Source organism: Acipenser ruthenus, chromosome 5 (genome assembly GCF_902713425.1).
Source record: "Acipenser ruthenus chromosome 5, fAciRut3.2 maternal haplotype, whole genome shotgun sequence".
Classification (NCBI taxonomy): Eukaryota; Metazoa; Chordata; class Actinopteri; order Acipenseriformes; family Acipenseridae; genus Acipenser; species Acipenser ruthenus.
This window is the reverse complement of record NC_081193.1, coordinates 28,960,296-28,971,371: the sequence shown is the minus strand read 5'-3', so window position 1 is coordinate 28,971,371 and position 11,076 is coordinate 28,960,296.

Genomic DNA, 11,076 nt, shown 5'->3' with positions numbered 1-11,076 from the left:
TTTATCAGTAATACTGTATATGCATTTGTTAAATATGTATGAAGTCAAATTATATCCGATACAATAAAATTAGAATGTTTCTTTTACAACTTGCAGTACACATTTGGAACTAGAAGCAATGTGATTGTTAACCACTACATATTGTTCCTGACTTTGTGTGTATAATTCAGGCTCTTAACTAATGAAGCATGTCAGATTTGTGTAAATGCTAGAGTAGAAGTCAATCTAGATCAGAGTTGTCCAGCCTTAGTGCTGATGAACCCTTAACAGAGCACTGCATGGCGAGCAGAAATCTGAACTCAATCATTTTAGTGAGTTGTGTATCAGGTGTAGTAGTCAGAACCATAAAGACATTCACAAAAAAGGCACATCATGTTAAAATGTAACAAACTTTATTTTCTGTATTCTTCACAATAAAATGAGTACATGATCAGATTACAATGGAAATATGCAAAGTGCTATCCAGGACTTAATATGTAAGCAATAGTGAAAAAAAAAAACCACTATAGTGTAGGTTTGGTAAAAAGCCCCCTCACCACGTCAAGGTCCTGACCGATGGAGTGGGGTGTTAGCAGCAGGTTTAACAGAACTTTAAAATGCCTTCTCACATAACCCACAAAAAAGAAGGACTTTAAAGAGGCTGCCTGTCTAAAAATGACATCACCAATTTATAGAAACATGTTATCACTAAATCATATGGACATTTCATACTCAACTTTTATAGTATGTAATTGTCTAATCAGTTAATAGGAATGAAAATCAAATTTCAAATTGAAGCATTACATGTACTGTTTGAAACATGTCCATGTAGAATGTGAAGTTGTTTATTACTTCAGAATTACATCTACTGTACTTTTATATCATGTTAAACCCACCTTATTTGGCACATTTTCACTTTAAATACAGTGAATCAGCATCTCCCGAGCTGGTTCACAATAACTACATTAAACATGGTGGGTGATAGAACTGACATCCAATTTACTTTTGATATCTCTGCCTCTGAAATACTCAAGTCAGGCAATAATTCAGTAGCTCGGAAACTAAGACTACCATACCAATTTAAATGAAAGATTAGAAATAATCAAATTTAAGTGCTAAAGCATCTACAATATTTCTCCAAATCAGCAGGTCTCAATACAGAATCGGTCTGCTGAAAAAAAAAAAAAAAATCTTGAAAGTAAGTATTTTGTGCGCTCATCAAAAATAAACACTGACGATAATGAGCCCTATTACCAATGCCCTACTGTCCATACATAAATAGCTGTAAATTATGGTAATGTTGCTTGATGGGCATTACCGTTATTTTACAGTTAGTAATATATACTAAGCTAGAATGCTTAGTATAACATTTACAAAAAAACATATACAGTAAAAAACAAAATAATAAATCTGTTACACCTTTACTTACCCATGTGTAACTCTGCAAATGGAGCACATAAAACTCCATACTTATGAGGTCATCTGGCCATAGATCTTCGCACTGGCCACTGTACCATTCGCCACACCTCCTACATTCCACCATCAGCTCCAGTGCAATCCTGTATGGTCTCCTGTATGTGCAGTAGACCTCCACATCAAAGCAATTTACTTCTGGGAGGGAGTAAGAGATCAAAGATAAGGTACTTACCTGACAGATAAAACAAAAGGAAAGATAATATTACAATAAATACTGAATGAGCTAAAAACCTATTAAAAATAATTAGAAATGCATTCATTGTAATACAGCCCTTGAAAAGACCACTGACACTACTGACCTGTTGTGGAAAACTATTTTTGCCCTTTAACTGGTCATTTCTTAGAAACAGACTCCTAAGTTATGTAATTTTTATATATTTCTTTTTTTCTTCCTTTAATACAAATTTTGTTTTCTGGTACTCACATTTCTGCTATTAGTTATTTAAACAATTCCAAATAACCTGTGTGTGTGTATGTATGTGTGCATATATATAATCTTTTAAACATTTTCTTTCATGCATGTATAAATACTCAAATCAGGCAATAATTCAGTAGCTCAGAAACGAAGACTACCGTACCAATTAAAAATGAAAGTAATGTATTCATTATTTTTCAATATTTCTCTTTTTTTCCCTTTCAAAACAAGTATATTGGCTTTCCTTCTGATACTCCTCTGGTGTTTTTTTCAGGATACTCAGGTGGTGCTGAGGTGGCGATATTGTTACGAAATCCAAGGGTTCAGTTTTCTTTACGTACTCTTTCCATTTAGCTCAGTATATACTCTTGATCTCAGGGGAGACGTTAGGAGGACAGAGATGGTACTACTCCTTGTGGGGTATTTTTATTACGCTCTTGACCCGCAATATATCCAGATGACTAATATAGCACCCAAGAAATTGACAGACTCATGTATTTAAAGTTTTTTACGAATTGGAGTATGATTAGTACTCGTTCGGTTTATTAACGGTTAAATATTGGATAGAGTAGCTACAAGCTACTTCGTATCCCCAGCTGACAGACGCACTGGGCAGTCCAGTGTCTTAACAGATATCAACGTTAACACTTTAATACATACATACATATATATATATATATATATATATATATATATATATATATATATATGTATGTATGTATTCAAGGCCGACAAGCAGGCCAAGAACACGTCACTTAAAGTACCCAATAGTCTATTTCAGCACATGCAACAAAATACTCTCATTTCTAAAACATAGCGCGAGTCCCTTATAGCAATATATGCAATACATGTGAGATAAAATAATAATTGATTAATGCCTGTCTTCACCAGGCAAATGAAACTGAGTTCAATCAGCTCAATTGTGTAAGTCTGCAGAAGATGGACCACATTACCCTGTCTGGGATGAGTGTGGTACTCCATTGTAATTACTTAGGAGTTATATAGGTTTTTCGTCTCATTGGAATACATGGGACGCCTCAATTAAATCCAGTCATTAATCTGTTGAGACAGCTCCTTTCCCTTTTACAAATAATAGTTTTCAAAAGATCCGGACTAACTTTTCAGAATTAATAGGTGTCATGTACTCAGTAAATTCAAGACTTCACATTTGTCTAACTCCAAACTTTATGATCTCACTCCTTGCTTTCCTCCGAGCCCCTCCTTTATCTGAAAAGTCAAGTGATCCAAGGTTCCCAGGATCTTGGTTTATAATATAATATAAAAAACACTACTGTTATATGTGCATGCAAAACACTATTTTTATGTGTTATATATTAGAGATGTTCTTAATATGTGACATCATCTTCTAATTGATTATATTTTGCTAAATTAAAGGTATGTGTTTCTTTTAACCTCATATTGTTTCATCATTTTGTTAATGAGTCAGTTTTAATTCCATATACCATTGTCTGACAGAGTATTTGACAAAAGATTGTCTCATACAGTATTTAAGTCAATTAGTTTCACTAAGTTTAAGTGGTAATAATTTTCATTACTATTATTTTTCCCTTAAAAGATGCACTGACCAGGCTCTGACCTGTATCTGACTCTAAGTATATGCTACTGCAATCAATTTCCACAGTCTCTTGTTTTTTCAAAGGCCAGAGTCTGTGCAAACACTTTTTTAGGTATATGACCTATCAATGTCTGTTAAGCCATAATTTTTGCATATTATTTCAAGATATATGTAATAAGACCCCCTCCTTTCTCTACAGCCCGTATATCTTCAATCAAGGAGAGAGGCCCCCTTTTTCAATGCAGCAGTTTCAAAGAACCACATTATAAGGACTCCATCTACCATCATTAGACAATAGTATAGTGGATTAATAACAAGGTACATTATAGTATATTATTACAAACTTAACAAACACAACACCTTTTATATTCTATAATTCAATGGATATCATAATGTCTAGAGGTCTTCTTGTTCAATAGAAGGAGAAAGAAACTACCACTTTCCCATTTAATTAAATCGAATACTGCTCCAGCTTTTAATCTTATTATCACTACAGTAAAGTCATGAACAAGCAATAATACTTGTCAGTTTTAAATAATATGTTTTCTTATTATAGCAAATACTTCAAACATATTATTAATCTTATGAAATCAAATAATTATTTTTAGTTTCAAATATCATGCTGTCTAAAAAAGGGGTTAATCATTTATTCATTTATAATACCTTCGTGTCTAATTTTCTATTCTTCAACCATTATAAATTATAAACAGTGTCAATTAGCACTGAACCTTTTTTATTTTTTCACTTTGTGGCATTATAAGATACACTTTTAATTAATTTACTTCAGTTTAACAATTGCTCCTAGAATTTATAATATCACTTTATTTCTTTGGTGATTCCCTCTAAGATTTAAAATCCAAATACAGGCCAGTATAACTGCATTCGACTCTTATATTTTTTATAATGACTGAACTAGGCTTGACCCTGTTTTTTGTTCATACAAAATCCAGCCGAGACAGGTTTTTTTCTTAAGACCTTGGCTGTTAGGTTAATTTATATGTTGTAAAGAATCTCTTCCTTATCTTGTCTTCAGAAACATAAATTTGTAGGTGTGATTAAGTTCACTTTTTAGCCGGAATGGTGCTTTTTATCAAGCGTCATGCTTTCTGAAGATAAGATATACAAGCGGTAAATCGTTCATCATATATTTTCTTAGAAATTCCCAGATTACTAAGTACTTAATTAAAAACGTGTAGACTGACCTATTTCATGGAGCAAGAGAGCCACCTACTGGTGGTACAAGGATACTCTCTCTTTATCCTTCCTTCAAAAAACCTCTAACACTTCATTTTTATATCAAAGTACATTCCATATTTGAAATCGCCTGGTACATGTCCAGCATATCCACACGTTCCCAGCAGGATTCAGCTTCTGTACCAGGTTTCGCTCTAGTTGTTTCCACAAGAAGTCCCTTGATCCAATGTTTCTCCATCACAGGTGTGGATTTCCATGGTCTGATTTCATTCCTATAAGATACTTGGACACGTTTAGCTGTACATATTATTTCTATATATTTCCTTTTGTTCACATAGGGTAATTTTGCAAGGTATGCCCTCCATCCAGAATACTAAAAGAGGTCAAAACTCACTGTGATTCATATTTTTGGGCACTCAGTTGTTGCCTTGCCCTACATCATCAGTTGGCAGGCTTAACATAACTGAATCTGAATCAGTTGATGAACCGTGCACTGTAGCTTACTGAGATCCACCATGCAATGTTTTACTACACGGAATAACTAGTTCAGCGTCACCTGCGACAATATACTGCTGTCAAGTGATTCATATCAATTGATAAATGTGCTTTTCTGAGGGGAAAAAACCCACAGTATTACACATTTCTACTGTAAAAAGATAAATTATTTGATGCAGTTTCGTTTCTCTGTGTAGACAATTGTATGACAGAGCCCCGTTACAATTTAACCACTTAGTGTGTGTATGCGTGTATATATATGTGTGTATATACACCACCCACTTGATATATCGCGGGTGTCGGGGTCCAATATACATCTGCTATATATCGAGGGCCACGTTATAGCGAGAGACCCATAGAAAAACAAATAGGCTAATAACAAATACTGTACAACCACTCCCTCGTTTTATCTGGGGCGTCAGGGTCCAATATAAATCCTCTACACAACCTGCGTTCTCATTTTTTGTATAAAAAGCAGCATACCGTTTTAATTGGTACAGCGGAGGGTAATTGCTTCTCATCAACTTGAGTCCAATTAATTTCATCAGTCTTCCTCTCCTTCCTCAAATGCACACACCCGCTGCATTGAAAGAATCCATTCCCAACATAGGAGGGTTGTTGCTAGGGAGCTGACGTCACTGCCTTGTGACTTTTGCTAGTGCATATACACGTATAGCACAATAACACAAAGCAAGTAGATATTTAATTTGCTTTGTGTTATTGTGCAATACATAAGAACATAAGAAAGTTTACAAACTTTCTAAGAACTGCTAAGAAATAAATTAATACAAACGAGAGGAGGCCATTCAGCCCATCTTGCTCGTTTGGTTGTTAGTAGCTTATTGATCCCAGAATCTCATCAAGCAGCTTCTTGAAGGATCCCAGGGTGTCAGCTTCAACAACATTACTGGGGAGTTGGTTCCAGACCCTCACAATTCTCTGTGTAAAAAAGTGCCTCCTATTTTCTGTTCTGAATGCCCCTTTATCTAATCTCCATTTATGACCCCTGGTCCTTTTTTCTTTTTTCAAGTCAAAGAAGTTCCCCGGGTTGACATTGTCTATACCTTTTAGGATTTTAAATGTTTGAATCAGATCGCCGCGTAGTCTTCTTTGTTCAAGACTGAATAGATTCAATTCTTTTAGCCTGTCTGCATACGACATGCCTTTTAAACCTGGGATAATTCTGGTTGCTCTTCTTTGCACTCTTTCTAGAGCAGCAATATCCTTTTTGTAACGAGGTGACCAGAACTAAACACAATATTCTAGGTGAGGTCTTACTAATGCATTGTAGAGTTTTAACATTATTTCCCTTGATTTAAATTCAACACTTCTCACAATATATCCGAGCATCTTGTTAGCCTTTTTTATACCTTCTACACGTTGTCAAGATGAAGAGATTTCTGAGTCAACATAAACTCCTAGGTCTTTTTCATAGTTCCCTTCTTCAATTTCACTATCTCCCATATGATATTTATAATGCACATTTTTATTGACCGCATGCAATAAATACATTACACTTTTCTCTATTAAATTTCATTTGCCATGTCTGCCCAATTCTGAATGCTGTCTAGATCATTTTGAATGACCTTTGCTGCTTCAACAGTGTTTGCCACTCCTCCTATTTTTGTGTCGTCTGCAAATTTAACGAGTTTGCTTACTATACCAGAATCTAAATCATTAATGTAGATTAGGAATAGCAGAAGACCTAATACTGATCCCTGTGGTACACCACTGGTTACCTCACTCCATTTTGAGGTTTCTCCTCTAATCAGTCATTTCTGTTTTCTACCTGTTAACCACTTCCTAATCCATGTGCATGCATTTCCTTGAATCCCTACTGCGTTCAGTTTGAGAATTAATCTTTTATGCAGGACTTTGTCAAAAGCTTTCTGGAAATCTAAATAGATCATGTCGTATGCTTTGCAGCTATCCATTTTCAATGTTGCATCCTCAAAAAAGTCAAGTAGGTTAGTTAGACATGATCTCCCTTTCCTAAAACCATACTGGCTGTCTCCCAGGATATTGTTACCATATGGGTAATTTTCCATTTTGGATCTTATTATAGTTTCCATAAGTTTACATATAATAGAAGTCAGGCTTACTTGTCTGTAGTTACCTGGTTCGGTTTTGTCTCCCTTTTTGTGTATCGGTATTACGTTTGCTATTTTCCAGTCTGTCGGTACAACCCCTGTGTCAAGAGACTGTTGCATGACCTTGGTTAGCGGTTTGTAAATAACTTCTTTCATTTCTTTGAGTACTATTGGGAGGATCTCATCTGGCCCAGGGGATTTGTTTATTTTAAGAGCTCCTAGTCCCTTTAACACTTCTGCCTCTGTTATGCTAAAGTTATTTAAAATTGGATAGGAACAGGTCGACATGTGGGGCATGTTGTCTGTGTCCTCCTTTGTTAAAACCTGTGAAAAGTAATCATTTAATATATTTGCTATTTTTTTCTTCATCTATGATTTTGCCATTTGTGTCTCTTAGACATTTAACCTCCTCTTTGAATGTTCTCTTGCTGTTATAATATTGGAAAAACATTTTGGAATTGGTTTTAGCCCCCTTAGCAATATTGATTTCTATCTCTCTCTTGGCCTTTCTAACTTCCTTTTTGACTTGTGTTTGCAGTTCCAAGTACTCTTTCTGTGTGCTTTGTTTTTGGTCCCTTTTAAATGCTCTGTAAAGTGCCTTTTTTCGCTGAATATTTTTTTTTAATTGATCTATTAAACCATTTTGGCCATTTTGTTTTAGATTTGTCTACTTTTGGGATGTAATTGTTTTGTGCCTCTAGTACTACATTTTTAAAAAACAGCCTTTTTCTGTGGATGTTTTCTCTATTTTACTCCAATCTACTTCTATTAGTCTCTGTTTCATACCTTCGTAGTTTGCTTTTCTAAAATTGTAAACCTTAGCTTTAGTCATTACTTTTGGGGTTGTAAAAAATATTTCAAATGAGACCATGTTGTGGTCTGAGTTTGCCAATGGCTCTCTGACCTCTGTTTTAGTTATTCTGTCTTCATTATTTGAAAAGACTAAGTCAAGGCATGCCTCCCCTCTAGTTGGTGCCTTGACAAATTGCGTTAGGAAGCAGTCATTTGTCATTTCCACCATTTCAATTTCATCCGTCGTGCCCCCCATCGGGTTTTCCCATTTTATACAGGGGAAGTTGAAATCCCCCATTAGTATGGCTTCTCCTTTTCTACACGCATTTCGAATGTCATTGTACAACAGATTGTTTTGCTCAGCGTCTGAATTTGGCGGTCTATAGCATGCTCCTATTATTATGCCCTCTGAATTTGTGTCCATTATTCTGACCCATATTGATTCTGCATTGTTTTCTTTGTCCTGATTTAACACCTGGGCTTCAAGACTATTTCTTATGTCTAGCGCTACCCCTCCGCCTCTTTTGTCCTGCCTGTCTTTCCTATATAGTGTGAACCCACTAATATTATATTCGTCTCCATCACTCTCAGACAACCAAGTTTCTGTAACACCTATCACATCGTAGTTACTTGTTAGTGCAGTAGCTTCAAGTTCTAACATTTTGTTTCTGAGACTTCTAGCATTAAGATAAATACATTTAATAGTGGTCTTACCTGAGTTGTTGCCCTTGTTTTGATGTGGTCTCCCTTCTGTTTTTTTGTTTTCTCCCCCCTTCCTTTCTTGTTTAAATGCTTCTGGACCGCCTGAAGGATCCTTTCTCCGAGTAGATTGGTTCCCTTTCTGTTTAAGTGCAGTCCGTCCCACCTGTATAGATAGTCCTTGTTGTAGAAAGTGCTCCAATGTTCAAGAAAGGTGAAGCCTTCCTGTGTGCATGTGACAGAAATACAATGAGTTCTGGTGATAAATCTTCCTCCCGACCTGTGAGGGCGCTAAAGAACGGGAGGAGAAGTATCTGGAAGGGCTGGCCTGACAGTTCGTTTCCGGGACCGGGAAGTGGGTCAGCCTGGAAGGCTGCTTCTCAGCTCCGATTTGCTTTTCTCTTTTCTTTCTCTCTTTTCCTTTCGCAAGCCTGATTTATGATGATACATTTTTTTGACTCATCAGCCTACAATCACATGTAATGCACTGAGCACGCAATGCATACTAAGAATCCAATGCGGAAAAACACAGATTTTCAACGCTGTCGGAGAATTTTTAGTTTTACACTTCGGACGGGGCAAAAAAACATGCAAGACTTTTTGTTTGTTTGTTTGATATCCAAATCAGTACACTTTTCATATATAAATTAATCATCAACACAGTCAATTTTGCTTGAAATTTACGTAAACATACTTGTTCAATAAAACTGCTTCTGGTGTACAGAGGTCAAGGTTGAAGGAGGCGCACTGTCAGTGTCACATTCATGCTGAAACGTAGCTGCAGTTTACTTCAGTATCCAGTGCGTTGTTACGCCTGAACAAGCTGCTTAAACATGCAGAAAACGATACAAAATCACCCCTAAGATCGGGTCAAGGAGTTTGGCAATGACCATCCAGAGAACCATCCTTATAACAAAGTCTAACTCAGAGATAAACTTTTATGAATACTCTTTTTTTATTTTTTTATTTATTATTATTATTATTATTATTATTATTATTATTATTATTATTATTATTATTATTATTTGTAATGTTTAAAGTAAAATGATAAGTTTGTTTATATTAGTGATTAATGGCACTGGTGAGCTTGTAACTTCCTTAGACTTTAAAAGAGCACCAATAAATGCTTCCTGTGTTAACTGTTATTCAATAGTACTGTTTGTTTATCTTATAATGTGACGGCAGGGGCTCATTTTTAGAATTTTATTTTAATTTCGGAATAAATCAGATTTTTATAGTTTTTTGTCTGAGAATTTTTTTTGTATTATTGCGGAAAACTAGAATCCCTGGTGAGGTATGTACGTGTGAGGCCTGTGGCGCGCTCACAAGCAAACCATTTCTCAGCCAAGGAAAGGGGGAAAAAACATTTAAAGCTATATGGTATGATTTGAATGCAAACAATATTGGTGTAGAGTAAGAAAATATTTCCAGGACTTAAGGAAATGTGTTTTGGCAATACAATTAAAACAATAAATAAAGCTCAGGCCCTGGACAACTGTCAGGGTTGTCCTCCCCCCGATTGCAGCCCTGATCCCAAACCAATTGGAGTGAACCTACAAAGTGCAAGATAAAAATCATCTCTTACTTTAGATAAGGCAGGTATCATTTTACTACCAGTACTCCAACTTTGCTCTCAAATAAACACCTTTTACAAAATATAATTATTATTTTTCAATTTAATGCCCAATTATTTTGCCCCAGATTTTCTCCCCGCAAAATGCAGCAATACCCCACACAGCTCAAGAGAACCAGAAGGTCAGTGGTCTTCCTCTTTTACACCCAGGAACTCAAGAACGGATGTTAGCGAGCTACCAGCCTCTGGAGGACAAAGGCCCACTGGGCACCTGGCTGTTAGTTTCAGATGCAGAGTGATGTGGAGAAACAACCTCTGGCCATTTTGCCTCCCTAATCCACAGGAACGCCATACTTTGACTGCACCATGTTAATAATCAGATGAACATTAACCAGCCAGCTGCTTATCCCGCGATTTCCACGTGGAGCGCAAGCGAGTCTAAATTCATCACTCCCGTCAGAATAGCTTGCAGGGTGTCATATGTGCATCTGCATCTGCAAAGAATATAGGCTACGACAGTCTACAGTTTTTTTTTTTCTCTGGCAGATGGCAGCAGTCCCTAAGAAATGTGCTTGACAGACCGGCCCATCCATATGTAAGCACAGCTGGTCGTCCGCATTTGCGAGTACAAAATGGATGCTCAGAGAATGAGATAAGGGTATTTATTTCCTTGTCACGACTGATGCTGGTCAAAATTACCTATTCTGCTGATGAAGTACACTTCACAGATAATAATGCATCTAACAGTGAGACAGAAAGTTTACCACATCAATGATATGGTGTGTTG